Source organism: Sardina pilchardus, chromosome 21, assembly GCF_963854185.1.
Source record: "Sardina pilchardus chromosome 21, fSarPil1.1, whole genome shotgun sequence".
Taxonomy (NCBI): Eukaryota; Metazoa; Chordata; class Actinopteri; order Clupeiformes; family Clupeidae; genus Sardina; species Sardina pilchardus.
The window spans coordinates 754,287-760,836 of record NC_085014.1 but is presented as its reverse complement, the minus strand read 5'-3'; the positions used below and the strand labels follow the sequence as shown (position 1 = coordinate 760,836).

At 42.6% G+C, this 6,550-nt stretch overlaps 1 long non-coding RNA gene across 1 annotated transcript; it reads right to left on the bottom strand.

Moving 5' to 3' along the window:
* Positions 1-708: 708 nt before the first annotated feature.
* On the bottom strand, positions 709-2,700 carry LOC134068845 (uncharacterized). Its single transcript, XR_009936724.1, has 3 exons — positions 2,562-2,700; positions 2,056-2,077; positions 709-1,837 (listed from the first exon to the last, which is right to left on the bottom strand). It is a non-coding gene; the product is annotated as an uncharacterized LOC134068845 (long non-coding RNA).
* Positions 2,701-6,550: the final 3,850 nt, after the last annotated feature.

Here is a 6,550-nt window from a genome sequence, read left to right as displayed (position 1 = left end):
CATTATGTCCTGTACGTTTGCAGAAAATAGTAGAATGATGACCTCGGGGCACAAAAAAGCTTACAGTGTGGCCATACTACATGGCAGAGATGAAATATACACACCATTGTAATCAGAAGAAAGAGCACTTTAAAATGATATAAAACATAAGTAATTATGTGTGAGGGTAGCATAATTATTTTTATAAATATGCTCAAAATTAATCCGAAAAAAAGGAGAAAATTACAGTTTTTCAACATAAATCTTATTTTTCTCTAATTTCTGTTGTAGATAGAGAAAAACTTAGAGTACGTGACAGACTAGCAATGTTGTCCCCTACTCAAGGAAAAAAACTGAATCAATTTATCACTTTCTGCTCAAAAGTTATGGTCAATTCATTATGTCCTGTACGTTTGCAGAAATTTTTAGAATCTTTACAGAGTAGAATGTCTTCACTGCCGGATTTGACATTTGACCTCAAAATCCAGACAGAATGGTCAAAATAAGTTATTTTGGCCATATATCCATGAGACAGAGCTATATATGGTATGTTTCACTATACTTTAGGACAGATAATACAAATCCTTATGGAAAAGAAAGTGTTAACCTTTTAGTGACCAACGAAAAGTTGCACCTAAATAACCCAAATATGTACAGTACATTCTAACTTTTTTTTGGAAACCACCACAACACCCAACATCTATTTTGATTGTATTTAGTTGATTTATTTGCAAACATAAATTATTACAAATCATATTGCCTCAGTCATTTTTTTTTTAGATGTGGTAACTCAATAAAGAAGTGCACTTATCAAGTCACGAAAAATAACAATCAATAAACATAAGCAGCAATGGACAAAAAGTCAACCATCAACTAAAAAAGTGCTTCTTATTTAGGATGAAAAAGCATGTTATGAACAGGCAATCAATAAAATCTAAAAAAATGTCTTATTTATGGTCAACAATAAATGTAAATTCATTGGTAAGTGCATTTCCAATAAACAATCAATAGTGAATGAACACTCAATGTCAGATCAATGGTAATGGAAAGTGCCTCCTGCTTTCATGTGCAATAAACAATAATCTCTTGTCAATCACTATAAACAGTACCCGTACCAGTAAGGAATATGATCAGTGACAAATTCCCCAGGGTTTTGTATAGAAGCATAAACTATGTTTTGATTCTTTCATCCACAGCAACATGCTGGAATGGTTGGTAAAGTGCTTTACTACACGTCACCTTGAAAGTCTCTAACAGGCCAGTGATTTTGCACAGTTTATCACGCTCATCTTCAGCACCAGTATCTACAACATGGAGCATTGGCATCAATGCTTTGAACCGGTCTCTTGACATTATGCTGCGTGCCCACAGGCCATGGTACATGGTTTTGGGGCTCCAGTATCTGTAAAAAGAACTGACTGGGACAAGACCACAAAACATTACAAGGGCCATCAGTCGTGCCAATTCATCTGGACTGGTTTCTTTCCTTGTACCATCTGTACCACCATAATAGGGCTTTCTGAGGATTTCCTCCCAAGCATAAGCATTTGTGTAGGTGCATTTGTAGCAGGAGGGCATCTGTAGAAAAAAGTTTTTAAAAATCTATGGCTTTGGTCATGGTACCTCGTGTTACTTGTACATCTAGGTGAACACCAGGCTGGCGTACAGGACGGACAGATGGCAACTGGTTGAGCATGTCTGGATCATCATAGCTATATGTCTGGACAACAGGTTGATTCACTGGATGTGCAGCTCTCCCTGGGCACGGTCGTTCTGGCATTCCTTCTGGTCCTTTCAGGTTCAAGGGTCAGGGTCATCCTCCTCTGAGTCGGTGGCAGAACCAGGAGAATGTTGAGTTCTAAAAGTTGAGATAAAAAAAAAAACAAGACAAGTTGTTCACAACCTAGGTCAAGGCTAATTTCAGTCAGAAAAGGTTGTAGCAGAAAAGTTGCTATTGACTACATGTCATTATTTTCTTTCTAGAAGTTGAGATGGAAAAAAAAGTAAGTTGTTTACAACCTAGGTCAAAGCTAGATTCAGTCAGAAAAGGTTGTAGCAGAAAGGTTGCTTACTTACTAAATGTCATTAGGCTTTCTGTCTAGAAGTTGAGAGAAAAAAAAAAACAAGTTCAATGTTCAACACCTAGGTCAAGGCTACTTTCAGTCAGAGAAGGTTGCTACTTAGGCCTACTAGGCATGTCTTTCTTATATGCCATTACTTTCTTATAGGGAGCACAAATAGACATGTCTGGAACTAAACAGAATGAGTAACACTGATATTTATTTATTCCTTCCATACTATATTCAGCTCTTCATCCAGACATGCCCATAGAATATGCTAGCAACACTACAATGTTGGCAAAGAGCGAATAATTTACCCGCGAGTAGATAAAGCGCGATCAAAAATAAACAAACACGAGGCGCTATTTCTTTCAGTTGTGACAGACAAAAAACACACCATACAAAAGGCACAGTCTACTCAGAGTGTTATCACACGAAAATATAATGTTTTATGAAGCTGTAAGTAGTGTAAGTAGTAGTAAAATACAATATTGAGTTTCAAGAACTTTATTGTTTACTCACGTTGTTGTCGCCGTAGCAGCTAGTCGTCGTCGGAGTCAGAGTCACGAAAGTCTTCATCCAGTTCACGGTCCAACTTGTACTCTTTTCCACTAGATAAGCCACCTATTTCACTGTCTTCACTGCTATTGTCATCATTTATGTGTTGTCAACACATTTCTGCCACCTCAGCAGCTGAAAAACGGACTTGTCGATATGTATGGTCCGACATGTTTATTCATTGAACAGCCGCGAATGAGCTGAACGCGGAAGTATCGGAGGCGGGGCAATCACAAGATGTAAAATGACATAAAACTAAGCCAATAGGCTATCAAAACGAACTAAACTACTTGACAGTGATTGGCTAGCTGTTGACAACGTATCTACATAGTTTTTTAAATGCGTGATTCAAACACGGCGAACACGTCATGGTTCGAAATCGAACCATATTTCAATGGGCCGTCCACAAAGGGTTAATCATGAATATCTGATATTTGCAGCAACATTTAATCTTCAAGTTGAAGCATCATGCTGCTATCATCCAATCAACTCTCTAAGAACCTTGTGTCTGTATGTATGTGTCAGTGTTTGTGTGTGTGTGTGTTTCGTATGTATATACTGTAATGTTGCTACAATCTGATATTAGGCAACGTGTGTGTGTGTGTTTGTGTGTGTGTGTGTGTGTTTGTTTGATGTGTATTATGTGATGTGTAGCCTAATAATGATGAATTGGGGCCCATTGAGCCCTGTTTCTGGGCAATGACAGTAACTCCAATCTGATATTAGGCAACACGTGTGTGTGTGTGTGTGTGTGTGTGTGTGTGTGTGTGTGTGTGTGTGTGTGTGTGTGTGTGTGTGTGTGTGTGTGTGAGAGAGAGAGAGAGACTGTGATGCTTTCTGGAGGGTTGGAGGGAGATGGGGCTTGGACATTTGGACGGCTGTCTCTGCCTGCGTCAGCTGCTTTCAAGTCCCTCTTTCTTAAAGGAATATTTCGGTATTTTACACTGTAAGCCCGTTTTCTGTATTGCCTAGCATGAAAATGAGTGTTTGAGACCGAAATCTCGACGATTGAGCCCTTTTGTGGAATTTGGCAGATTTAGAATGGAGCTTTGTATGGCTTTAACATTGCTCGCTTTGTGCATGCTCTATTCTGTCCTTAAAACACCCCTAAACGTTCATTTTTAAAAGTGTGCAGCTCACCGAGTGGTTACTGGTCTTCAACGATCTTCTTTAGCAAGTTTAGCAGCGAAATACAGCTTCTGTCATCTGTTATCAGGGATTTTCGAAATCCCAGAAGTACTTTTTCAACATTGTGTGCCTAATATAACACAACAGAATTTGAATTTCATGTTACCGTCTTTCCTCTCTCCTCAGGTGGTCGATCACAAGACGGCCAAGGCCTTGGGGGCGGCCCAGCTGTTCCTCTGGCCCGAGGAGTTCCAGTGTCTGACTGACTGGGTGGCTAAGGGAAGAAGTCGCTGTGTGTGTGTGTGTGTGTGTGTGTGGGTGTGTGTGTGTGTGTGTGTGTGGGTGGCTAAGGGAAGAAGTCGCTAGCCTCACCCAGGCTCTGGTCACCTCCCGCAAGCTGGCCAAGGCGCTGGTAAGTGTTCAGTCTCTTTACCAGAGCTGTCCTCTAGTATCTCTGCATAAGTATTGATGCCTAACGTTTGCTTCTGTGTGTGTGTGTGTGTGTCTTGTTATCTCTGCATGAGTGTTGGTGCCTAACGTTTGTTTCTGTGTGTGTCTTGTGTGTGTGTGTGTGTGTGTGTGTGTTTGTTATCTCTGCATAAGTGTTGATGCCTAACGTTTGTTTCTGTGTGTGTCTTGTCATCTCTGCATGAGTGTTGGTGCCTAACGTTTGTTTCTGTGTGTGTGTGTGTGTGTGTGTGTGTGTGTGTGTGTGTGTGTGTGTTTGTGTGTTCTCTCTGCATAAGTATTGGTGCCTAACGTTTGTTTCTGTGTGTGTCTTGTCAGCCAGGACAGGCGGCTCCCGAGGACTCTTCCGACTCCGACGAGGATTCTGAGCCTCCTGTGGGGCCGAGCGCCGGGGCCTATTACCCTGTGTTGGGGAACGAATCCTCGCCTGAGCCTCTGCCGTCCCCTTCGCCTACGGAAGCGTCGGTTGCTGGCAGGCCCTCAAAGACCTCAGCACCCAGGTCCTCCGAGCCCAAGACGCCAAAGACCTCCGAGCCCAGGTCTTCCGCACCCACCTCAGCACCCGAGATTATGAGGTGTGTGTGTGTGTGTGTGTGTGTGTGTGGTGTGGTGTGGTGTGTGTATGTGTGTGTGTGTTTGTGTCTGAGAGAGAGAGAGAGAGAGTAAGTGTGGGTGAGAGACTGTAATGCGTTGTGTGAACAAGGCTGCAGTTGTGTTTGAGCCTAACAGTGATGATTTTGAACACCATTTGATCCCTGTTTCTGGGCAATAACGTCCATCTGATCAACTAAGTTTTATTTGGGAACCTAAATCAGCAGCAAGCAGTATCTAAATCATGTCACCTGTGTGTGTGTGTGTGTGTGTGTGTTTGTGTGTGTGTGTCAATGTGTGTGTGTGTGTGTGTGTGTGTTTGTGTGTGTGTGTGTGTCAATGTGTGTGTGTGTGTGTGTGTGTGTGTGTGTGTGTGTGTGTGTGTGAGTGTGTGTTTGTGTTTGTGTGTGTCTGTTAATGTGAATCATATCCCTTATTCTGTGTTTGTGTGTGTGTGTCCAGGTGCTTGTGCGTACGCGGATCCAGATGACCAATCAGGAGCTGCCATCTCAGAGTGATTTCCTGCTGAAGGAGCTACGGGCAAATGGACGTCAAGTAAGTGAACACACACACACACACACACACACACACACACACACACACACACACACACACACACACACACACACACACACACACTGCACACACACACACACACAGGCACGCGCACGCACACACACACTGCGCACACACACACGCTCACGCACACCAGTGATGCACGGGTACGTGTCTGAACGACCCTCCCCGCCCTGCCGTGTAGAACTAACCCGACCGCAACTCGGACCGCAAAAAATAATTATTGAAATACTGGACCCGACCCCTTTCACGACCCGCTTATTGTAAAAATGTGAAAATGTAAATGTAAAAATGACTAACTTAGTCGTAGTGTCATTGAGCTACGCAAAATTGGTATCTCATATGCATGTAAAACAATAATATATATTGCCTAATTGTATATAGCCTATAATTGCTCAGAATTTGGGAAACATGCATTTAGTCTACCTTTTTTTTGTTCCGTGTCAGCATTCATCCAAAAATTAGGCTATTTGACTCAATATTGAATAGGGTTGGGCATCGATAACCGGTTCCGTCTTGGAACCGGGTTTAACTTATCAATTCCATCGACATCGTACGTCTTTTTTGTTATCGATTCTCATAACGATTCCCTCAGCCTGCATGACGTCGGACTTTTTCCGGTTTTCCTGAAATTTTCAGTTACTACACGCCCTCTGCGACGACTCATACAAGTCAACCCCGAGAGGAGGAAGAGATCCAAAGCCTGGCCCCATTTCACTAAACGTGATGAATATTCTGCCGTCTGCAACCAGTACAGTATTGTTATCGTGTAAGGGTAGTAATACCAGCAATATGTTAAAACATTTGTCCGTGAAGCATGGGATTAAGGTCCAAGAGTGTCATGTGTTCGACAGCCTACGGAGGGGTGCTAACGTTGCCCGGTCCAGGGCTCCAGAGTGCATATGCGCCCAAAATGTTTAAGAGTGTGCCTGAAAATAATTCTAGGTGCACCTGACGCTGCACGGGTGAAAGCATACGTTTCCTTCACAAGTTTTAATAGTAGACTATGCGTGCAACTTTGCCAAACTATATATAAGTAACCCCCTTGGCCCGCTCTCTCTCCCTCTCCCTCTCTCGTGCGCGCTGGACACCCGCCCCTCGACATGCACAATGACGCATAGAAGACAACTAGCGACATTATAATTAATTTCGGTTAGCATCATAGCGTAGGCTACTGCACAAATTTGATT